Here is a 26,100-nt window from a genome sequence, read left to right on the forward strand (position 1 = left end):
AGAAAATAAGATTCTGACCTAGCTGCAAGAAATACAGATCTCAGCTACCATAATCATGCCCTCTGTTGTTAAAGTCACTTAACAACTACACTCTCCAAACTGTGTATGAGGAAAGTGATAACCCTGGGAAGGTTGTGAACTTTCATGCATATTAGGAGATCCTCAAGTCATAGACAGTCAAACAGAAGAGATACTCAGAATCTTTAAGAAGCTGGTATGGCGTTGGGCTGAGCAGTCAGGATGGGCACCATGAGCAACCCAAAGGGATGCACACTGGCCTGTACTGGTTGAATCTCAGATGTGGGGTAAAGCATCAGATTTGGAATACCTGAGCTCTTTAAAGGGTCATTGAAAGTGAAAAGGAAACTTGACAATTCAGTGAGTCAGAACGACAAACCAGTGAGTTAGGGTTAGCCGGTGAATGCTTGAAAAAATGGCTGCAATTATTCTTCTCCCAGCATCCACGCCTCTGACAATGCGACACTGCAGCTCCCCCCATCAAGACCTAGAGTCTATTATCCATCCTTGAATCTGGGATGGTCTTGTGACGTGTTGGCCAACAGGATGTGATGGAAGTGATGTTGTGCAGATCCAAGCCTAGAACTCAAGAGGCTTTCCACACTTCAGTTCTCCCCTTTGGGTCTCTGACTATAAGAACAAGCCTGGGCTATCCTGCTGGTGAATGAGAGGCCACATGGGGCAGAACTGGCCCGTCGTCCCAGGTAAGATCCCAGATATGTGAGACAGGCCAGCTGAGATCAGCAGTGCCACCTGCCCGACCAGCAGCTGACCAAGGATGCATGAGGGAGCGCAGCAGTCAACCCCTAACCCTAACTCACTGGACTGTCAACTTTCTTTATAACCTGCAATGATTCTTTAAAGATTCAGGTATTCCAAGGCTCACGCTTTATCCAAGGGCTAGGATTCAACCAATAAAATCCCATCAAGACAAGCAAAAGGTTTTGTGGCAGTGCCCAGCCTAAATGGCTGGCCTGCAGAATGATGAGCTATGTACGTGGCTCTTGTTTTAAGTCCGTAAATTTCAGGGTGATTTGTTAATGCTGCAATATTTAACTGAAAGAGTTGGGGGTCTCCTAAAAATTCAGATGAGGAGATTCTTATGTTCTATGATCCTTCTGCTAAGGAGGAATAACTTATAATCCCAGTGAGCACACTACTTTTGTTACTTTACTTCTAACCACCATAGCTTACGTATTTTTCCACATTGCCAATTTGTATTTATTATAATAATCACTAATAGCTATAAAATATTCCACTGAAGGAATATAGTAGAGTTTACCTAATCATGCTCATGTTGGTAGACTTTTAGATTGCTTCCAATTTCTGAGAAGTATAAATAAACTTATACATCTAACATATTCCATGTTTTGGATGATTTCTTTATGAGAGATTCTTAGGAGCAGAATGACCAAGTCAAGGTTATTAACAGCAATATGGCTCTTGAAATAGGCCATCAGATATTTTCTACAGGGACTGAACCAATTTTCACCAACACCAGCAGAAGAAGAGTACCAATTTCATCACACACTTGCCAGCACTAGATTTATTTTTAGGAGGTACAAATTTAGTAGATGAAAAGTAGAAAAATGAGAGCATTGGTTACATTTCTTTGAATGGATAAGATCCTGGAGCAACCATTGAGCTCTCTGGTTTATATATCACTGAATAAATGAGGCTGGCATACAATTTTGAAACTGCAAAGAATTAAGGAAGAGGTCAATGCTACTCAGAAACTTAATACTGGAACATTTACAGCAGCTCTAAATTGTGGAAACTGGTGGGTATTTGCTTTTCTAAAACAAGTTTTAGAGGAAGAACTCTCAGGTGAATATGTATAAGTTTCCTCTAAATATATGCTTATAAGGAGCATTATTTAACATAATCATATTGAAGGGATAACACTAACTTGAAAGCAAATAAACTCTACAGGATTTTGTCTTAAGTTTTCACTGGTTTCTGTACTAAAATTATTCTGTAGTTGCTAAACAATACCCAAACAATATGACCACACCTGTGTGAACCTTTATCTTAATCAAGGCCTACAATGCATGCACAAAGTCACTGCACAGCCTGGTGAGGCTCCTGTACCCTCCTACAGCACCCCCAGATGGTTGTACAAAAGCACCACACAGATCCCAGTTAGGAGAACGCTATGGGGACACTCTCCTAGCCATGATACAAGTGATTTGTGGCTCACAGCAGTTAAAGCACTGAAGTTTACAAAAGTGTTAATTTTCTCTTCTCTTTTATGATTAAATTTTGATCATTTTACAGAATACATATATATATTTGGTATCTTGCTGGTCTAGAATGACCAAGACCTAAAGTCACAGCAGGGAAGTAGTTGAATGCAGATTGAGAAGGAGGATCATAAAAGACAGTTAGGTGTGACTGGATTCCTCAGGTTCAGGGACTTGTCCAAGGCCTTGCAGCTCATGTGGATGGAGCAGGACTAGACTCAGAAAGGGTCAAAAGGAGGCTGCTGTATTTCACTACAAAATGAAAAGGTGTGATTTCTGAATCATTTATTGCCTGGGGATCATCCACACTGCCTGCTGCCTTCATTAGTCAAGACTGAGAGCACAGCGAGATGGGGAAAAATCAATACCCTGCAGGGATGGTGCTGTTGATGCAGAGAATATTATACTAACTAGGTTTTTTCCTCTTAACCAGCTGGCATTTTACTTCATTTAAAAAAGAAACGCTATTCAATCTTTTAAGATTAGGGGAAATGTGCATTTCACTATAACGACAGAATAGAATGGACGGAATCTTCCCAGGACCCAAGATACTTTTTAATTAGCTCTAAGTTATACACCAGGAACTGATACAACACGTGAGCACTAACTTATTTAATGGTATATAGTCAGCTGAAAAGATTTCACACCAATCCTCATTTATTTAACTTTCAACCAGACAATAGCTTAAGCACTGGGTAGAAGGGTTGACCATTATTTTCTACAGAGACAGGCTTTCTGGTGTGCTATGTTTAGAGTATTACAAAGGCATACATCTGAGTAAATGCATTTACTTTAAAGAATTGTAAGTATCTTTATTTTAAATATCTATTAATGCAAATGAAGAAACATGAAAAAACCATAAAATCAAAAGTTGAATTGCCATTTAATGCACATTGCCAGATATGTCATCACTAAAGTATCTCACAATCAAGGTATTCAAGAAAAATAAGTCAGTTATTACTCTTGGGAAGGGACATTCTATTTCTAAGAGTTATTTGATGTTGATTATCTAAAGTAAAACTAACATTTAAGGTTCTAAAACAATCTTGGCTTTCTGATTAATAAATATATTTATATCGATAAATTTAACATTTTCTACTTAGTAACAGAGGCCGAGGCCTAACTGATACTGAATGGTAAGAGTCAGAACAAGAATATGGGGAAATTATGATTATGCGAAGCACCTGAATGAGGGAGGTAAGCATTTCCCACGCTCTCATGGAAAGCTACTTACATAAAAGCACTGTGAAGAATGTTTGGCAAACAAAGAATTGAACAGATATACTGAAAGATGTTGGCTATTAGTTTGAAATGTGCTTAACTTTTCTATCAAAGATAAATTTAATTTTCCCAACTTATTATTGAGTAGAAACAAAAACCATTTGAATCAAGACTTAAGGGAATGGTTTAAGCAAGTTAGCAAGCAGGGCTTTTCGTACGTCTGGAAACCAGGAATAAGAGAGGAAAGGGATGCCAGCAGTCCTGCTTTTAAGTGCCGGGGGCAGAAAGAATACAGAAGAATGGATGGTTGATGGGAATGAGGAGTGACAGATTATTCTCTGAATAATCAAATCTGTGCTCTAAAGAGGCAATTTCATGAAAACTCAGCATGTTGTAATGAGCCATGTATTTAACTATCTGCAAAGTTCTTGAAATATTTACAATATTGCCCAGATGTGGCACAGCTTTATTTACTTTCCAATTACACCAAAAAGTTCAGATTCTAACTTGCAAAACACTGCTTATTTTAAGTGAACAGACAATTTTAAAATAGTAATAATAAAAAGCTCTGATTCCAAATTAAAAATCCACAATGAATATCTGTTGGGGGACTATGGATAACTGAAAGCATTTCAGTGATCTATGTTAGCAAACTATCTATCGTTGGCTCCATATATGTCAAATTTGAGATAAACAAGTTTATTTCAATGTTCAGAAATCAAAATTATCTACTCTGACTAATTCAATGTGGGGGAATTTTATAATATTAAAGAATAAGTGAAATCTTTCTAAAATATAGAATATACTAAAACAGACTATAGACAAAGACTGGAAGACAGAACCGTGCATTTATGCCAGAAGGAACAAAATACCACATTCAAGTCATGAAACGTCAAGCATTCAAATATAAATGAGCAAATGTTATAACTCTTTTAAAGTCATTTTTAAAAATTATAGCATTGCCTCTGATAATAATTATTTGCCTTTTAACTGATTTTGACTCACGCTTTTCTCAGAGTATGGACAAAAAGATTTTCCTATTTTTGAATAACACTTCAAGAACTTCAAACTCAGGAGCCTACACTGGGATATTTTACTCTGCCTAACGTAAGATTAAAATGTTGAAGCTATCATAACAAGAAGTAAAACTCTAGGGAGGCTATTAACAATTTAGTATTTCTAGTTCACGCTAGAGTATTAATTCCACTTCCCAAAGAAAGAGGAGTGGTATTCATTAAAATTAAGATCTTGTGACTGCACACCACATTTATATTAGAGCACTTTAAGAATAACATGCAGCTGTCTCTGTGAATTCAGTGAGGTTAGTGAGGTCTCAGCTTGAGTTTTCCCTATTTCTTTGCATTGGTAAAATACAGACAACTTTTGATTATTCACAAATGGAAGTGAGTTTCTGCAGACATGTCCAGCAGTGTCCTCTGAAATAAGGGGTTTCCTGCACCAGGGAGTAGTGATGATCTTCAAGATCACAGCTGTAAATGCACTTTTTCTGCACTGTGGTTTCCTTCTGACATGCTCAAGTCTGTAATTCAGGGTCACCTTGGGTAGCATGCCCTGGGAATACACCTATGCCGGGAGGTAAGTTGTGCCAGGGGGAAGAGCAGCCTGCAGTGGTATCTGGGATTGAATTTGGGGGCAGTATGGGCACAAGAGGTTGGCAGAGGGGGCAACCAAAAGGTGTTCAGAACTCCCCAAGGATTCTTAGAAATATTTGGGAGGGGGCTGGATACATGCCAAGTAGGTGCTATCACTATTGTATTTGGATGCTAAAGAAACAGACAATAGGGCAGGCACGGTGGCTCACGCCTGTAATCCCAGCACTTTGGGAGGCCGAGGTGGGCAGATCACTTGAGATCAGGAGTTCGAGACCAGCCATAGTCAACATGGTGAAACCCCATCTCTACTAAAAATACAGAAAATTGGCCAGATGTGGTGGTGGGCACCTGTAATCCCAGCTACTTGGAAGGCTGAGGCAGGAGAATCACTTGAGCCTGGGAGACGGAGGTTGCAATGAGCTGAGATGGCGCCATTACACTCCAGCCTGGACAATAACAGCGAAGCTCTGTCTCAAAAACAAACAAACAGAAAAAAGAAACAGACAACATTTGAAGACTGGAAAATGTGGGGCAACTCAATAAGATATGTAAAAGAGTGAACAATCTGCCTAGTATATAAGCCATTGAGTATCTCCCAAGACAAATATTTAAGAGAAGGCAGTGTAAAAAGAGTCTACGCGGCTGGGCGCGGTGGCTCAAGCCTGTAATCCCAGCACTTTGGGAGGCCGAGACGGGCGGATCACGAGGTCAGGAGATCGAGACCATCCTGGCTAATACGGTGAAACCCCGTCTCTACTAAAAAATACAAAAAACTAGCTGGGCGACGAGGCGGGCGCCTGTAGTCCCAGCTACTCGGGAGGCTGAGACAGGAGAATGGCGAGAACCCGGGAGGCGGAGCTTGCAGTGAGCTGAGAGCCGGCCACTGCACTCCAGCCTGGGCGACAAAGCAAGACTCCGTCTCAAAAAAAAAAAAAAAAAAAAAAAAGGGTCTACGCATGGACAGCCCCCAAACAGGGACATGTTGACTTAGGAGAAACACAGAAACTGTTAAAACATTGATAAGTGTAACACCTAGGTTCTTAGTTTTTAGGTCTCTGCAAGCTGCAGAAATCAACCCTAGTTCATTCAGCAGAGAAAGCCTGGGGGCTCATGATTCCGAGCGGGGCTGGAAAACGTGAAGCTAAGCTGCCAGGTGCAAAGCCCATAACCAATCACCACTACTGCTGCAAGACACTCCAGCTGGCACTAGGTCATGAGTAGGAAGGCAGTGATCCTGCAACTATGAGTGGCAACAGCCCTGTTTCTGCTCCATAATGCCAGGAAGTCAATCTGGCAAACTAGGATCCTGTCGCTTCTCCAGAGAGTGAACTCATCAACTCTTGCTTCTATTGTCACTAGTTCCTGTGTCAAAGTGTGGAATGAGACAGTCTGAAAGGGAGAGCTGAGATCTCCTGCATTTGGCCCAGCTGCAGGGTAGGGAGGAATAGTGAGAACACAGTATTATCACCAGAGGCTGTCTTTGTTTCCTGCCAAGCATTATGAGGTGGGTAACATTCTCCTAATATAGAGAAGGGTGCACGTACTGGGCCACCAAAATGACACATGCTGTGCAGAAAAAAGTTACTATCTGGTTATGTTGCTTAAATGGTGGAGAGAAAAACGAGAAAAGAGACGTGAATAGGAATGAGGACAGAAGCCAGAGCTTGATGGAAATAAAAATAAATGGGTTGCTAACTTGGAAGGTGATTCAAAACTGGAATAGGAGAGTGAGTGAAGGCGCAGAAGCAGAAAAATACTGGGAAAACGCCGCACCCATGTGGCCACTCAGCCTGAGTCCACAAGCCACCCTTGGGAATTCACCTCTGTGCTTTGACAGCAGAAAAAGGGCCATGCCTGGAGGAGAAAGATTTAGACCCTAGGGAGGGAAGCTCCAGCCCTTCGTGAAGGTAGGTGCTTTTCTCTTTTAAACTAAGTATGTTAATATTTTTCCTGATGATAAAGATGCATTGTGAGAGACTTCCATTTCAATAATATAACATTAGAGATTGGATAGACTAAAAAGTCTCACACTACAAATGTGCTGATAAAATAGAGCCTACATCCCCCTACAAATAAAGCTAAATTAGGCTGGGTGTAATAGCTCACACCTGTAATCCAAGCACTTTAGGAGCAAAGACAGGAGGATTCCTTGAGCTCAGGAGTTTGAGACCAGCATGAGCAATACAGTGAGACCCCATCTCTACAAAAATACATTCAAAAAATTCAGCTGGGCGTGGTTGCAAGAGCCTGTAGTCCCAGCCACTTGGGAAGCTGATTCAGGAGGATTGCTTGAGCCTAGGAGTTTGAGGTTACAGTGAGCTATGATTGTACCACTGCACTTCAGCCTGGGTGACAGAGCAAAACCCTATTCATTCACTCATAACATACATATATACACACACATAGTACACAGCTAAAGTAGTAAGGAAATAGGAAAATCCTTAGTGGGAAAACACACAGAAAAAATTAAAACCTGGAGCTGTTGTGGCTGCCTCAGAACATGCCCATTTTGCTACCCAAAAGCTTGAGTTTCCACCGCATGTAAGGGCAGATACAAGAAGAAACGTGAAAACAACACATTCATGCCCTCAGGAACAGAGTAGAGATTATCCCCGCACTGACACTGGGACAGCCGAGGAAGTTTGACTTCCAGGGCCTGAGCACTGAGTCCAAGCTAAATGTCCCTGACATCAGTAACTATGGTCTGGCTTATATATGGTTTGGTTTACAACTACGGTAGGTCCAGAAAACTTAGTGAAAACACACATGTGCATTTACATGTACACACAGAGTGTGTCTCTGAGGGTAATACCCTGAGGGTACCTGGAAGAATAAAAAATAAAACAGTGCATGAGGGACAAATCCTCAACACAGCCTGTGCAGCATCCCTACAGACAAAAAGATAACTGAAGATAAGCATCTCCCAGACTCAAATTACAAACACAAGGGACTTCATGTAACCAAATTATTGAATAAAAACTACAAAAAAAGATGACTCACTTGATTACAGGTATAGAAGAAGGAATCAGAAAAGGAACAATCAGGACATAGATACTGGAAACAGATACTGGAAATAATTGAAAGAAAACTCCATTTAAATACAAAAATTGAAAAAATGTGGTTGCTGAAATTAAAAATTCAAAGACTGGGTTAAGCAGTAGGTAAGCAATAGAGGAAGAGAGAACAAATAAGTCGGAAAATAGATACAGGTTGAGTATTCCTAATCCAAAATCCAAAACCCAAAATGCTCCAAAATCTGAAAGTTTTTGAATGCTGACATGATGTTCAAAGGAAATGCTCACTGGAGCATCTCAGATTTCTAGATTAGACATGCTCAAGCCTTACATATATGCAAATATTCCGAATCCAAAACACTTCTGGTCATTTTGGATAAGGGATACGCAACCTGTATGAAGAAGCCATTCAGAACACAAAATAACTAAAGTGAAGGAGGGTAGAATTACAGAATCCAACATTCATTGAATAAAAGCTTAAGAACAGCAGTTTATTGCTTTCATAACTTTCATACTTTCTAGAAAAGTTTTATTGTATGAAAATTATTTTATAAATAAAATGTATGAAAGTTATTTTTAAAGTATGAAAGTTGAAAGAAAGCTTACAACTGTAAAGCATGAAAGTTATTGATTAATAACTTATACTTTCTAGAAAATTATCAGCTAATACCTCAGATATTGCTGCAAGAAGCAATATTTTGCTACAGGAATATTGCTGCAGGAAGCAACATTTTCTAGATGTTTCATGAAACATCTAGAAAAACTGCTGTGAAACCGCAGAACAACAACGATAAAGGGAATATATATGTTTTAAGAGATGGGGTCTCACTATGTTGCCCAGGCTGGAGTGCAGTGGTTATTCACAGGTGTGATCATTGCATACTACAATCCAAAATTCCTGGGGTCAAGCAATCCTCCTGCCTCAGCCCTCCCAGTAACTGAGACTGCAGGTACAAGACATTGTGCCTAGCTATGAGATTTTAAAATTAGAGAAAAAAGACTGATTATCTACAAAAAATGGCAATTAGACAAAGTAGACTTTTTGACATTTACAATAGAATGGCAGAAGATAGTGGGGCAATGTTCTAAAAGTACTGAAAGACCATTATAGGAACACTAAATGTTTTAGAACAATTACTTTAGAATATTATAATTTTAGTTATACAATTATGCCAAAAGTCGGTTAAAATAAAGATACTTTTCTAAAAAACAAGCTTTATCAGTAAAAACCCTTAATGAAAAAATTACCAAATGAGGTATTTTAGAGAGAACAGATTTGAATCCAGAAGGAAAGAAAAAGCTCCACTAAAAAATAATGAATTTTGGTAAATATATGGGTAAATCTAACCAATGCTTTTTAGGAAAAAAATAATAAACATGACACATTTTAGAGGTATATTTACAAGTGGGTTTAAAACACTAGATGACAATAACATATAGGCTGGAAAGGGGTAAACAGGACTGAAGGATTTAAAGTCATTGCATTGTGTGGGAGAAGGCTAGAAACCTTAATGAACTTTAGTGTTTTTCAAACCACTGTTGTGAAGGTCCCCAGCCTTTTTTCCAGTCCCTCATGAACTGATCTTTTCTAAAACATACTACAATGAATCACTAGGAAAATGATCATATCCTTAGATACACTGGCAACATCAAATGGATCAAATGTTTCTAAATGCTTCTTCGCAATCCCTATACTTTCATACTGTGAATTAATACACAACAGTCCTCAGACTGGTGCCAATCTGTGCGCCACTCTTTGTGCCACATTGTTTTTAAACTTTGTTAAATCAATTATACCAGATAAGTTTTTAAGATAATTTCCAAATAAAAGAAACAGACTACCTTTCAAATCAATAGAAGAGGAAAAAAAGGTATATATTTGTTTACCTTATAATCAATTTACTAGAAGCTGGGAGGGCGGGGGAAGACAGGGTGTGGGGAAAATCAGAAAAATATAGCAAATAAACAACACAAAATAAAATGGAAGAAAAAACTAAATACGATCACAATAAATACAAATAGGATAAACTGACCAAATAAAAAACAGAGATTGTCAGAGCAGATAGAAACAACAACAAAATCTAACTTAATGCTATTTACTTGAAATGTATCAAAAGCATAAAAACAGAGAAAGGCTGAAAGTAAGAGGATGGAAAATGAAATAAGTGTAGGGCCAGGTGTGGGCAGTGGCTCACGCCTGTAATCCCAGCACTTTGGGAGGCCGAGGTGGGCAAATGGCTTGGGCCCAGGAGTCTGAGACCAGCATGGGCAACATGGCAAAACTCTGTCTCTACAAAAAATTAAAAAATTAACTATGTGTGGTGACATGTGCCTGTAATCCCAGCTACTTGGGAGGCTGAGGTGGGAGGATCACTTGAACCTGGGAAGTTGAGGGTGCAGTGAGCTGTGATCATGCCACTGCACTCCAGCCTGGGCAACAGAGGGAGACCTTGACTCAAAAAAAAAAAAAAAAAAAAGAAAAAAGATGAAGGAAGGGAGGGAGGGAAGAACAAACAAACGTTGTGATGGTTAATTTTATGTGACAACTTGACTGACCCATAGTACCCAGGTATTTTGTCAAATGTTATTCTAGATGTTCAACAAAATAATTAACAAATTCAATTTAACGAACATTGTAATGGTTAATACTGAGTGTCAACTTGATTGGATTGAAGGATGCAAAGTACTGATTAAAGGTGTGTCTCTGAGGATGTTGCCAAAGGAGATTAACATTTGAGTCAGTGGGCTGGGAAAGGCAGACCCACCCTTAATCTGGGTAGGCACTATGAAATCAGCTATGAGCACAGCTAGAGTGTAAAGCAGGCATAAAAGCATGAAAAGACTAGACTGCCCTAGCCTTCCAGCCTACATCTTTCTCCCATGCTGGATGCTTCCTGTTCTCGAACATCGGACTCCAAGTTCTTCAGCTCTGGGACTCAGACGGGCTCTCTTTGCTCCTCAGCTTGCAGACGGCCTACTGTGGGACCTTGTAATTGTGTGAGTTAATACTTAATACACTATTTCATTTTATTTTATTGTATTTTATATTTTTGAGACTGAGTCTTGCTCTGTTGTACAGTGGTACAATCTCGGCTCACTGCAACCTCCACCTCCCAGGTTCAAGCAATTCTCCTGCCTTAAGCCTTCCAAGTAGCTGGGACTACAGGTACCTGTCACACCTGGCTAATTTTTTGAACTTTTAGTAGAGATAGGGTTTCACAGTCAGGATGGTCTTGATCTCTTGACCTTGTGATCCACCTGCCTTGGCCTCTCAAAGTCCTGGGATTACAGGTGTGAGCCACCATGCCCGGCCAAACTCTCCTTTACATATATATCTATCCTATTAGTTCTGTCCCTCTAGAGAACCCTAATACAGACATATACAGAGCATTATACCAATTAGTGGAGGACATATTTCTTCTAACACACATTGATTATTTATTTATTTATTTATTTAGCAATGGGTTCTTACTCTGTTGCTCAGGCTAAAGTGTAGTGGCATGACTACAGCTCACCAGACTCAAACTCCTGGGCTAAAGCTATCCTCCTGCCTCAGTTTCTTGAGTAGCTGAGATTACAGATGTGAGCCACCATGCTGGGCTGAATATTTATAAAAAATGATCACATACCAGGCCATAAAGCAAGTTTCTTTTTTTTTTTTTTTGAGACAGAGTCTTGCTTTGTCACCCAGGCTAAGTGTAGTGGCGTGATCTCTGCTCACTGCAAGCTCTGCCTCCAGGGTTCACACCATTCTCCTGCCTCAGCCTCCCAAGTAGCTGGGACTACAGGTGCCCACCACCACGCCCGGCTAATTTTTTTGTATTTTTAGTAGAGACGGGGTTTCACCGTATTAGCTAGGATGGTCTCGATCTTCTGACCTCGTGATCCACCCACCTTGGCCTCCCAAAGTGCTGGGATTACAGGCTTGAGTCACTGCGCCCAGCACAAAATTTTTTAAGAATCAGAATTCATTACAGCTAATGTTCTCTGGCAACAATGCAGCTCGATTAGAAGTCACTAACAACAAGTGACCTACAGGTTTTGATGTCTAAAATTACATTTTAAAATAACTCATAATTCAAAGAAAAAAATTAGAACTGATAATAAAAACACTATATATCAAAACTTGTGGGCCAGGCCTGGTGTCTCAGGTCTATAATCCTAGCACTATAGGAGTCCAAGGCCGGGGGATGCCTAATGCCAGGACTTAGAGACCAGTCTGGGCAACATAGAGAGACCTCATCTCTACAGACATACACACACACACACACACACACACACACACACACATTAGCACACCTGTAGTCCCAGCTACTTAAGAGGCTGAGGTGGAAGGATTACTTGAGCCCAGGGATTTGAGGTTACAGTGAGCTATGATCATACCACTGCACTCCAGCCTGGGCAACAGAGTGAGACCCTATCTCAAAAACAAAAACTAATCAACCAAACAAAAAAACTTGTGGAATGCAGTGTAAGTGGCCCCAGGAGGGTTATTTGTAGCCCTAAGTGCTTATATTAGAAAAGAAGAAAGGCTGAAAAGTAATGAGCTCATCATACAAACAAATAAATTAGAAATAGAAAAGCAGAATAAATTCAAAGAAAATAGAAGAAAGGAAATAACTACTGAGCAAAGAGTAATGAAACAGAAACAAACACATGCCTAAAAGTTAACAAAGGCAAGGTCTGAGACGACAAACCTTTGGAAAGGTTTCTCCAGTGAAAAAGAGAAAAGACACAAAACACCATGAGGAATGAAAAGAGGGGACTAAATAGAGACCCAGCAGAGATGAAAAGTAGGAAGGCATTTAGTGGTGATGTGTTTTTCCATGGGCAAGTTATTTAGGGGTGTTGTGAGAATTAAACTAATTAATGTATGTAATGCGCTTAAATCAATCCATGGCAATAAAAAGTAATAAATTTAGTGTTTACTAAATGTTAGCTCTTATTCCTATTGCTGGTGCTTATTTGTTCTTCTGCTTTTTCTTAGACAGTGGGACTATTAACATTCTCAAAGAACAGCTTTTGGTGTGGATCTTCTTCTCATTTTTCCGTTGTTTTCTATTTCATTAATTTCTGCTCTTATATTTAGCATTTTATTCCACTGTCTTCTTTGGGTTTATTCTATTATTCTTTTACAAGCTTCTTTAGTTGAACATTCAACACATTTATTTTCAACGTTCCTTGTTTTTAAAATTCATCTTTAATGATAAAAATGTATCTCTAGCTAAAGTAGTAAAGTGCTGCTTTAGTTAAACCATATAATTTTATTTCCTCAGTTCTATAGTGGTTTTAAAACATACCTGGAAGTTCCTTTACACTCCTGCCATCAAAAATAGAATTTAATTTCCCTCATTTTGAATACAGACCGGGCTTAGGGACTGACCTTGAACAGATACAAGGTATGACGTCTGAAGTTAAGTGACTTCTGAAGCTAGGATATAAAAGGTGACACAGCTTCTGCAGGGCTCTAGAGCTCGTGAGATGGCTTTCCTTACAACCTAGCCACTGAATCCTGGGGAAGCCCAGGCTACATGAGCAGGTCATGTACCAGGGTTCCAGCTTGTGCCAGCAAGTGTTGACTGCCACCTAAGAGTGAGCCTTCAGATGATTCCAACCCCCCAGTCTTTGAGATGTGCCAGCTGATGTCCTGTGGAGCAGAGGAGCAAAGACAAGTCGACTTCACTGAGCCCAACCCAAACTACAGATCTGTCAGCAAGATAAATGTTATCTTTTTAGACCACTAGGTTTATTTTAAACATTTTTTAAATTTTTATATATTTAGAGGGTATAAGTGTAGATTTCTTACATGCATATATTGTGTAGTGGTAAAGTCTGGGCTTTTAGTGTAGCCATCACCTGAACAGTGAACAATGTATCCAACTGGTCATTTTTCGACCTTCAATCCCTCCTTTCCACCCACCCACCTTTTGGAGTCTCCAATGTCTATTATTCCCCTCTGTATGTCCATGTGTACCCATTGTTTAGCTTCCACTTATGAGTTTGAACATATGATATCTGACTGTTTCTGAGTTATTTCACTAAGGAGAGTGTAGGCCACTAAGTTTTAGCATGTTTTGTTCTGTGGCAATCTAAAACCAGAACAGTTCTAAATATTTTCTATTTTAGGATTATCAAATTACCTTAATGGCATAAGAATATGTATATTCTGTAGTTTCCAAACAACCAATGGTAGTGGTAATAGTAGTGATGGGGGTGATATATTTTATTATTCGTTTTTAATTTAATTTAACTGTGGTTAGAAATACAGTCTGAGTACATAATTTATTTGAAATTTGTTTAAAAATTTGGTGATGGTCTATAAGTGTAATTGTTTTAAGTGTCCTTCTAAAGAATATATCTTCATTTGGTGCAGTGTGTGTGTGTGTGTGTGTGTGTGTGTGTGAAACCACTGATCTAAGGGAGATCATAGACGGGTCTTTATTAGATAAGTGGCTTTCAAACTTTTTGGTCTTAGACCCTTTATATTCTTAAAAATTGAGGACCTCAACGGATTTTGTTTAGGCAGGGTATATTTATCAGTATTTACTATATTGAAAATTAAAACCAAGACATTTAAAATTACTTATAAATTCATTTAAAATAACAATAAAACCACGCAAATTAGCATATGTCTTTTAAATGTATTTTCTAAAACAAGAAAATCTGGGAACAAGAGTGACATTGTTTTACATTTTTGCAAATTCTTTAGTGTCTTTCTTACTAGAAAACAGATTCTCCTATCTGCTTCTACATTCGATCTGCTGGGATATATTGTTTTGGATGAAGTTTTCTGAAATTCTAAAATTTAGAATTCTCATTTTGGCTTGAAAACTCAAATTTATGGCAACAAGTGCTGTCAGCTGTTTTCCTTGAAGTCACAGACTTTGTTCATTTCTGAGAAAATGCCTGCCAGATACTCAAGCCTAATCATAGTTTGCCTGTCAGTAGTTACTCTTTTGAGTAAAAATGGTGTTCCAGGTTTCTGGAATGGTGGCGTGAGGAGCTACAAAGGCCCATTCCCAGAGAAACAAGCATAACTTACAGAAATTATTTAAAAACCAACCATTTAATGCGTCTGAAATTGTCTTAAGTGCATACAGCAAATGAAGAAATATTTATTCAAGAAAATCTACTAAAACTTAGTGAGAACAGTTGTTAGTCTGTGGCATTTCAACCACAGGCCTCTACATCCCTCTGCCTTCCCTGCTCGGCACTACAGAAACTCTGTTCTAGGCTGGTGTAGCCAAGAACACAGGGCTCAGTCTCTCATCAGTTCCCAGTGGTGGAGAAAGGATCCAAATAAACGTTTCCCCAAAGAAGATGTACAAGTGGCCAATAAGCACATGAAAAGATAGATGCTTAATATCATTAGCCATCAGGACAATGCACATCAAAACCACAATGAGATGCCACTTCCCACCCATTGGATGGCCACAACCAAAAAGATAAACAGTAGCAAATGTTGGAGATGATAAGTAAGTCGAGAAATCAGAACTCTCATACATAGCTGGTGGGACTATAAATGGTCAGCTACTTTAGGAAAGAGTCTGGGAGTTCCCCAAATGATTAAACAGAGAGTTACCAAATGACCCAGGAATTCCACTCACAGGTATGAACACAAAAAAATGAAAACATATGTGTACACAAAACACGTATACAAATGTTTATGGAAGCATTATTATAATAGCAAAAGGGGGAAAAGCCCAAATGACCATCAACTGATAAATGAATAAACAAAATGTGAGCTATGTCCATACAATGGAATATTATTTGGCAAAAAAAGAGGCGCCGACACATGCTACAAAATAGATAAAATCTGAAAGCATTATACTAAGTGAAAGAGGTCAGACAAAAGAGGCTGACTTTTGGGGTGATAAAAATGTTGAAAAACTGCGGTGATGGCTGCACAACTGCTAATACACTAAAAACCACTGAGTTGTACATTTTAAATGGGTAACTTGTATGATATGTGAATTATATCTCAATAAAGCTGTTATTTTTTTTTAAATGGAGAATGAAATCATATCCTTTACAGCAAAATGGATGAAGCTGGAGGCCATAATCCTAAGCAAATTAACGCAGGAAGAGAAAATCAAATACCGCATGTTCGCACTTCTAAGTGAGAGTTAAACACCAAGCACACATGGGCATAAAGATGGGAACAATAGACACCGTGGATTACTAGAAGGGGGAGATAGGGAGCGATGTGGGTTGAAAAACTACCTGCTGAGTATGATGCTCACTACCTGGGTGCAATGTACTCACCATGTGACAAACCTGCACATGTGCCCTCTGTATCTAAAATCAAACTTGAAATTTTAAAAATGGATATATTATTTTCCCTACTCTCAACTACGGTGCAAACTCCATGAAGGCAGCGTCTTTTTTAGTTGGCTCACCACCATATATGTTGGCATCTAGAACAGTGTCAGGCATATAACGGGCACTGAAATCTTTATTAAGTAAATGAGTTAACATCTTCAAATATTTCCCTCTAGACTTTGCTCTTTGTTCATGTATTTTTCTATGCAATTTTAATTTAATATTAGGTATTTTCTAAAAACATTAAGACTCTCCTTATACATACTATTTAATGATTGTAAGTTTTGATGTAAAATAGGAAATTACATCTATTTTTTCAGCAATTCAAACTCATTTCTTCTGGTTTTGAAACATTGTCATTTTACTTTTTTCTTTTAGTCTGTGCACATAACAGATAATTGATAATGATAATGATTATTGATAACAATAAATGATCTAACACAAGGATGGGTCAAACTTCTATGAAAGAAGAGGAGATGACCCAGGCCAGTTCCAGATGCATGTTCCTCTACCCTCCTACCCATTTACCAAAATGCAACAATCATTTTTCTCTTGGTCAAATAATACATCCCTCTGAACAACAACAAATCACTGATTTTCTTAGAATAATAACTCAAGATAAATAGCTGATGCTGAACAGAATTACAATTTGGAAGGAAAAAATTACCAAAATATTCCAGAAGGTGATTTATCCTCTAGCCCAGTGCTATCCAAACCATAAACCAAGGCTCTGCCACCACCAGAATACCTTCAAGTGATTACAGACATGAAAGATTTACTTTCTGGGCCTGAGGTTGGGAAAGCTGCTGCCAATTCCTTTCCTTTTATATCTTCTTACTGTTAAATCACAAGTGCTGCAGGGTATTAGTCACTTGACCTTCCTCCTCCCTGTGGTGCCATTTCATTGACCCTTTAAACTAATTGCTGTATCTAGCACTGTTGTCCCAGGGGTTAAGGTAAATTATTAATGAGTTTAAAGACAAAAGTTGCTCTCAACTCTGTATCTTACCTCTTGAGAAAATCCTAATGGGGGAAATTATAGTCAAAAAATAAGATAGAAAAGAATGCCTTTCTTCAGTTCTTCCATTCCATGAATGCTGTGAGAAATAAATAGTAATAGATGGGATTTTCTCCGGCATAGAGAGTTAAGAAGATATTTTTTAAAATTAAGAGTCTCAAAAAAATTTTAATTTGTAGGACAAGTTTGATATTTTAACTTTAAGAAGTCCACATTGGTTTGAATTGGGTTGTTAGGTTTGTTTTTAAAAACAATTGTTTGCATATTTTAGTAAAAACATATAATTAGATTTGGTTTTCAATACTGCGCTTTACCAAGGGTCTTAGCAAATGGCACACCAGGAGATTATATCCCACACCAGGCTGGGAGGGTCCCACGCCCACAGAGCCTCCTTCATTGCTAGCACAGCAGTCTGTGATCTAACTGCAAGGCAGCAGTGAGGCTTGGGGAGGGACGCCTGCCATTGCTGAGGCTTAAGTAGGTAAACAAAGCCGCTGGGAAGCTCGAACTGGGTGGAGCCCACAGCAGCTCATGGAGGCCTGCCTGTCTCTGTAGACTCCACCTCTGGGGACAGCACACAGCTAAACAAAAAGCAGCAGAACCCTCTGCAGATGCAAACGACCCTGTCTGACAGCTTTGAAGAGAGCAGTGGATCTCCTAACACGGAGGTTGAGATCTGAGAATGGACAGACTGCCTGCTCAAGTGGGTCCCTGATCCCTGAGTAGCCTAGCTGGGAGACATCCCCCACTAGGTGCAGACCGACACCCCACACCTCACACGGCAGGGTACACCCCTGAGATGAAGCTTCCAAAGCAAGAATCAGACAGGAACACTCGCTGTTCAGCAATAGCCTATCTTCTGCAGCCTCTGCTGCTGATACCCAGGCAAACAGGGTCTGGAGTGGACCTCAAGCAATCTCCAACAGACCTACAGCTGAGGGTCCTGACTGTTAGAAGGAAAACTAACAAACAGGAAGGACACCCACACCCAAACCGCATCAGTACGTCAACATCATCAAAGACCAGAGGCAGATAAAACCACAAAGATGGGGAAAAAGCAGGACAGAAAAGCTGGAAATTCAAAAAATAAGAGCGCATCTCCCCCTCCAAAGGAACGCAGTTCATCACCAGCAACGGATCAAAGCTGGACGGAAAATGACTTTGACGAGTTGAGAGAAGAAGGTTTCAGTCCATCAAACTTCTCAGAGCTAAAGGAGGAATTACGTAGCCAGCGCAAAGAAACTAAAAATCTTGAAAAAAGAATGGAAGAATGGATAACTAGAATAATCAATGCAGAGAAGGCCATAAACGAACCGACAGAGATAAAAACCATGACATGAGAAACACGTGACAAATGCACAAGCTTCAGTAACCGACTAGATTTGGTTTTAAATTCAGTAAGTAGGTATAGTTGTACCTAGTTTTTGGTTCAAAACTTTAGTTTTCTTGAGTATACTTAACACTTAATTAGTACTGAGAGTCAAAATAAAGATTTGGAAGAAATGCCACACAAAAAAGGTCTGTGTTTTGCACTGCACCTGCCATTATCCTAAAATATTTTAATGAGAATCTTCTCTATAGTTAGAATACTACGCAGAGTGCTGGTACAAAGAAATGTCCAGTGCTTGTGGTGTGTCCTGAGGGAAATCCTGATGAGCAGGGTGAGCCAGCTACCTGAGTCATCCTGGAGTGACAGCAGCAGGCTATCAGCAGTGTGTGGTCTGTGAGGTCAGAGCAAATCCAGAAAAACAACTAGGATGTGGTTGATCGATATTTTGTATCCAAGCATGGCTTGCAAAGAAAATAGCTGTATTTGGAATGAAGAGGACTTAATCAGTGACTCCTCTTTATAAAACCTGTAAAAGATGACAGATCCATCCAGAAACTCAACTCTATTTCCAGTGCATGTTAATTTGGTTTTAAAAAGAACCATGGTATGGAAGAATCAGTAACACTGATTCTATTATGGTGGATTTGGGAAAATAAAAGATTGGGTCTGAAAAGATATAATTAGCTGTAAAACAGGTCTATGAAAATGAGTTTAGGATTTATTGCATGACTTCAAGAAATAGGGTCTTTATTTTACTTACATGTAATATCAAAGGTAGTGCAAGACATTTAAGCGGCAGTGCAGAGGCTATGACAACCTTTGGAATGGACTTGCAAGCTGCATTATTCTGCCAGGTGCATCTGGGCATCTTTGTGTTGGGGTACTACGAACTAGTACAATGAAGTGCTTGTGATTTGAACTCTTCAACTTATATACTCTTCAATTTACACACAAGATGGTCTCCATCTCAAGAGCTGTTAGGATGTCTTGTTTCCACTGAGTTCTCAATGGCTCAAAAAGGCTAAAAGCACTCTTCATGTGTCCATGATTATCTGATTATCATAGTTCATCAATAATTAGCCAAGTGTTTAAGTACTGTCAATTTCAAGAGTCCAGATCAAAAGGAAGAACCTACAGCCCTCTGACTCTGAAAATCTAGGTTTTATTAAATAAGAGGAAGCCTTCACATTAATTGTATTACTATACTAGACACATCTTGGTACATGGTCAAAGCAGGATGCCATCATGTCCAATCTGCGAAAGCAAAGGCTATCATATCACCATATTCATTTTTTAAACATCTAACATTTATTTGGTGTTTACCATGTGCCTGATACTTTTCTAAATACTTTACATGTATTAATGTCATGTAATCCTCATAAGAACTACATGAGATAGGTATTACTATTGTGTCCAATTTATAGATCTGGATAATGGAGATTCAAAGAGGTTAAATAACTCTCCCAGAAACATTAAATGAATAAATGGTGGAGCCAGAGTCAGTGAATTAATAAATGGAGAGCCCAAGCCTTCTATTGGGTTATTGACAACAGCCCAATCACTATTCCACCAGCAGTAAAATCAACCGCCATTGATTCCATAGTTTCTTCACGTACAAAACTTTCTCATAACTTAAACCTCAGTAGTGATATAAATACGTTATATTTTAAATATGTTTAAGGGTTTAAACAATAATAAACTTGTGTTTTCTTCCAATTATGGAATATGCTACATGATTGGAGAATCTGCTGCCTGAATTCTGATTCTAGCTCTGCTGTTTACTGGCTATGTGACTTAAAGAAAACTCTTCTAGTGACTTTGAGCTTCTGTTTCCCCAACTATGAAAGTATAGATTTCTCAGGAGGATGAAGGGTGGGGTATATATGAAGTACTCACCTCTTCCTGGGCACTCAACAAAGGGTAGCCATTATAATTACGAGATAATCTAGGGGGAAGTCCTGTGTAAACCATGCTCTATAACGCAGGGATGTCACTATTATTACCTTGATGATGTTGACAAATGTGATAATACAAGTCAACTGTTGCAAGATCATAACCCATTTTTCAATAACAAGGAGAGTGGTTGAATCCCGGGGAGCCTAATAAGTCTAGAATAAATTCCTCTAGTTTTCATGGGGCTGAGGAAGCCATTGAACTTGCCCGGCCCAAGAACCTAGGCTGGCCACAGGGAACAACTTCTTCCTGCCACTGTCCTGTACAAGCGTCCTTCTCAATTTTGAATGTTCTTCTCAAGTGATCCTGAGAGGCCCATCCTTTAAATAAGCCATCTAGGGCTTGGTGCGGTGGCTCACACCTGTAATTCCAGCACTTTGGGAGTCTGAGGCAGGTGGATCACTCGAGGTCAGCAGTTTGAGACCAGCCTGGCCAACATGGTGAAACAAAAATTAGCCGGGCGTAGTGGTGTGCACTTGCAATCCCAGCTACTCAGAAGGCTGAGGCAGGAGAACCACTTGAACCTGGGAGGTAGAGGTTGCAGTGACCTGAGATTGTACCACTGCACTCCAGCCTGGGTGACAGAGTGACACTGTCTCGAAATAATAAAATAAAATAAAAATAAATAAGCCATGTAGGCTGCTCTGGAACAAGTTTTAAGATGCAGTAATTTAATGCAATGATATCTCACTGCCTTTTTTGTTTTGTTTTGTTAAGCCTGGAAACTGTCCATGGATCTTAATTGCCAGGCCTCTCTGGTTCTGGTTCTTACTTTTTCCCTTTATAATGCAACAAACTTGCACCCTGGGAAGGTGCTTCTTTCCAAGATCTCACATTTCTATTAAGGACCTCAGGGGGCTCCTTTAAAAGAAGACGAGAGGTGTTAATTAGGGTGGCAATAGCTTCAAAAAATCCTTTTCTAGTCCTCAGAAGAATCAGTGCCTGTTGGAAACTCAGCATTAGTGTGAAAACAGATAGAGATATAAAATATTCAACAACTTTTCTGTGCAGAAACCTTGCTTCGCACAACCCTACTGCAATGACTACAGTACCCAGTGGCTGGCTTGTTGTTGCAGGTAAATATTCCACTGCATTCCCTTTGCTCAAAGTTCCTGACTTGTGTTGTTGTGGATGGTGTCCTTTAAAGTGATAAATCTGCTATGATAGTGTTACAGTACGTAGTCAGACATGAGCAGGGCAGGAGACTCCCCCACCACCCAGGAATGTGAGGCGACCATCAGGTGATGGTCAGGCAGTTAACTGTCTCTCTAAAACAGTAACTGTTCTCAGCCAGAGCCAGGGAAAGACAATCAGTCTCCCAATAGATAAAACCTGAAACTGGTGATCAGACGCTTCCTGATACGATCTCAGGAGTTGGGCGAGGGAGCTCAAGCATGCGCACTAAGAGGCAAAATGGTGGTGTTTAACGAGTGGACGACCTTTCTCTGGGAACACTTGACTGGTAAGGGGAAAAACGCCTCAAGTGAGCATGCGTACCACTTTAGTAACTATCTGCGCATGCAGCCCCTTCCAAGTGCTGGCAGGCCACTGTGCAAGCGGACAGCCCACCCCAAGGGAAGAATCAGAGGAGAAGAGATGCGGACCTCCAAAGTATGCCAACCTATAAGACCTCAAGTCAAACCACACGCTTGAATCTCTCAAGTCATCCTCTTGGCCCTCTTCCAATGTACTGTACTTCCTTTCATTCCTGCTCTAAAGCTTTTATTTTATTTATTTTGAGAGAGTCTCACTCTGTCACCTAGGCTGGAGTGCAGTGGTGCAATCACGGCTCATTGCAACCTCCACCTCCTGGGTTCAAGCAGTTGTTGTGCCTCAGCCTCCTGAGTAGGTGGGACGACAAGTGCGCACCACCACGCCCTGCTCCTTTTTGTAATTTTAGTAGAGATGGGGTTTTGCCATGTTGGCCAGGCTGGTCTGGAACTCCTGGCCTCAAGCAATCCACCTGCCTCAGCCTCCCAAAGTGCTGGGATTACAGGCATGTGCCACAGTGCCTGGCCTCTAAAACTTTTTAATAAACTTTCACTCCTGCTCCAAAACTTGCCTCAGTCTCTCCCTCTGCCTTATACCCCTTAGACAAATTCTTCTGAGGAGGCAAGAATTTAGGTTGCTGCAGACCTGTATGAATTCGCTGCTGCTAACCATTTGACCCACATAAGATAATATCTCTCAAAGTACTAACTGCAGACCACCTGCACTGGATAAAAAGCAGATTACTAGTCCCACCCTAACCTAATGAACCAGAATCTCACCAGGGATCAAGAATCTACATTTCTTCAAAGCTCCCTGGTAATACCCACAAACACTAATGATTGAGAGCATATGGAATAAGAAATAATGCTTACTTCTTTCCAAGTTCTTTAATGCTCAGCAGATATTGGTTGCTAGACTACATCTCAAACATATTAAACTATATCCAAGATTTTTGCTTCGCTCAAACAAAACCAGAAATAAATGTGTGCCAAAGATTTACAGGATGACATTTCAAAAATTATGGTGAGAACAAGGCATATTGTAGAAGGTTATCTTTATGACTAGGGATTAGGGAAAGACTTCTTAAGCAAGGCTCCATGAGCATATGTAATAGCCGTGTGTGTATGTGTGTGTGTGTACCTTTTTTTTTTTTTTTTTTTTTTTGAGATGGAGTTTCGCTCTTGCTGCCCAGGCTGGGGAGTGCAGTGGCGCAATCTCGGCTCACTGCAACCTCTGCCTCCTGGGTTCAGGCGATTCTGCTGCCTCAGCCTCCCGAGTAGCTGGGATTACAAGCATGTGCCACCATGCCCGGCTAATTTTGTATTTTTAGTAGAGATGAGGTTTCTCCATATTGGTCAGGCTGGTCTTGAATTCCCGACCTCAGGTGATCTGCCTGCCTCGGCCTCCCAAGGTGCTGGGATTACAGGCGTGAGCCACTGTGCCTGGCCATAGTTTTAAACTCCTTTCATGTTGCCATACACACACGTCAGATGCATATTCAAGGACATATATTAAATTCATTAGAGTGGGGGTGGGGGGATGGGAGTAAATATTGAAGAGGGAGGAAAAAAAATTAAATCCTGACCCCATCCTGAACAACAATCATACACACACACACACCCCAAAAACCAAAAAAAAAAAAAAAAAAAAAACCACACAGAGGTATGGTACTTCTGTCTAGTAAGAAAAACTTTAAATTTAGCTATACAACAGAGAAATGACCATTTTTGCTAATTAGGGTTTATACTATTGATTAAAGGTCTTCATTGGTCTCAGCACTACTACACCATAGACAGCAAATTCTCTACCAGCTGGCCAGGAGCTGATCCAGGAAACCTACACTCATGCACGTAGCTTTGCCTTCGGTCCCCCACCCCCCTCCCAGTGTCCTGTCCAAATCTCACTCCCACAAGCACTTGCAGATGGAGTAGGAAGCAGACATAGTGTAAGGAGGTTGCATTAAGGGTGTTTTTATTGAGTCAACAAAATGTAACAAGCAAAAACTGCAATTCAAAAGCACCAAGCCATAAAGAGACTTTAGGATTTAAAAAAAAAAAAAAGAAAGAAAAAGAAATAGATTGGAAATGTTTCCCCCTTTTTGTGAATGGCAAAGGTCAGTTACTTCCCTGGATTCATAAACTGAGAAGGCAGCGAAGCTTGCACCTGGTTATCTTGAGCTTTTTCATGATCCAGCAGCATTTCTGTTATTTCACTTTAAGGGATTATGACTGTCACTGCAGGCACAGCCCAGCAGGAAGCCAAGTCAGCCCAAGCTCAGGGTTCTGAGGTCACAGTTACTTCAGTTGGAGCCTTAGCATCAAGAAGGCAGCCCATTCTCTTCCTTTCAATTCACTGAGCAGGTTCTGAGACTCTGGTGTGCCCAGCCTGTGCTCAGGACCCAAAGGGACATAAAGAAGATGTAGGCCTTGCTCCTAGGAAGGAGACATCCAGTTGTGTCACTATACACCTACTGTGCAAAGGCCATTAATCAGTTGTCTGCAAATAAGAAAGGTAAACTGACTGAGGGGGACCGTTGAACACCTGCTTCCTTTATGAGATCTTTTATCCAATTCACTGCATTTACTGAGTGTCTACTCTGTGCATAGAGTTATACAAATGTCTGTGTACTCTGTGTACACAAAGGCCTATATACTGTATGCACAGAGCTATACAAAGGCACAGAGCTATACAAAGGATCCATGCCTTATTTTGCCAGGAAAAGAAAATAGGAAAAGTTAGTAAAAGCTCAAGAATCAGATAAAACTACCATCAGGTAGAGAGGATTCACTGCCAATTAGAGAAGCAAGCACTTAGAGTGCAGAGAAGGGGAGGGGGCTGGCTCAGCTATTCAGAAGGTAGGTGGAAGTGGCCATGAGCCATGAAGGATGGAGGGGGTTTGGGGAAACAAGTGGAAAGCATGATAGGGGAACAATATAAACAAAAGCAAAGGTTTGAGTGGAAGGTCACCTTCTCTCTCTGGGCCTCCACCTGCCAGCATTTTTCTCTCCTTTCATCAAAGGCAATACAATGGCATCTTCCTCCTTCATCTTATACATTGTGATCTTAGGAGAGTCTCCATTGGTTTTCTTGTTTTCCAACCAGTGCCTCATGATAAACTATGCACATTTCACTCTTGAGTGGAGGAAGTATACAAAAACATTAAGTTGGAAAAACATAGGCACCACGAGAGTAAAAACAAATGACCGTCTTTCCAAAAAAGGTAACTACCCAGCCAAATGAGATCATCTACACCAGCAGGGAGATAGGGAGAACCAGTTGGGCTTGTTATGGTGGTGAGAATGTTCCCGATTCTTCACAGTGTAACCTGCAATTTTCTGATGCTTTAAATGATATGTTTTTCATTAAAAGCACAGCTTGACATCACATGCTCAGTCTCTAGTGACTAAAAGATGGGTATAATGGCAATATTCTCCCAGAAAGTATAGAGATAACCACCCCTTTTCAAAAAAAACTGACAATATGAGAGTTTGTTCACTCAGAAAAGAAACCCAGGAGGTGGGGGTATCTGGGGAGCTTGAAAAATGAAAATGAGCTATAGGTAAACTGGAGACAGGAAAAACTTTTTAAAACCTAAATACAAATACTTCATTTGTTTCCTAAAAGAAAGATCGGAGTTGAACTCCAGTTATCAAAAGGAAATCAGATTTCATGCTGTTACGTGATAAACACATACTTTTGATGCAAATACTTATCCATTCAGTAAATTCTAGAATATATGTTATTGTTTTGGTGAAAATGATTTCAAAGGGACTAAAATTGCATGTGAGGAGAAAAGTTTGTGACACTGAAGAGGGTGTTTTTTAATAAAAGGATGGATTTTATTTTATATATAAAATATATAATAGGCAGGGCGCAG

General features: G+C 39.9%; 1 protein-coding gene across 9 annotated transcripts in view; it reads right to left on the reverse strand.

The window, feature by feature from the left end:
• The window catches only part of ULK4 (unc-51 like kinase 4), a 735,134-nt gene that overhangs the window by 58,880 nt on the left and 650,154 nt on the right, over positions 1–26,100 (reverse strand). Inside the window, exon 36 of one of the 9 annotated variants that reach the window (XR_004437258.1) lies at positions 13,493–13,756. The exons of the other annotated variants lie outside the window; for them this stretch is intronic. The gene's annotated coding sequence lies outside the window, so the exon portion shown is untranslated. The remainder of the gene's footprint in view (positions 1–13,492; positions 13,757–26,100) is intronic. 9 annotated transcript variants of the gene reach the window in all.

The sequence above is a fragment of the Trachypithecus francoisi genome, unplaced genomic scaffold (assembly GCF_009764315.1).
Source record: "Trachypithecus francoisi isolate TF-2019V2 unplaced genomic scaffold, Tfra_2.0 Lachesis_group0, whole genome shotgun sequence".
NCBI classification, from domain to species: Eukaryota; Metazoa; Chordata; class Mammalia; order Primates; family Cercopithecidae; genus Trachypithecus; species Trachypithecus francoisi.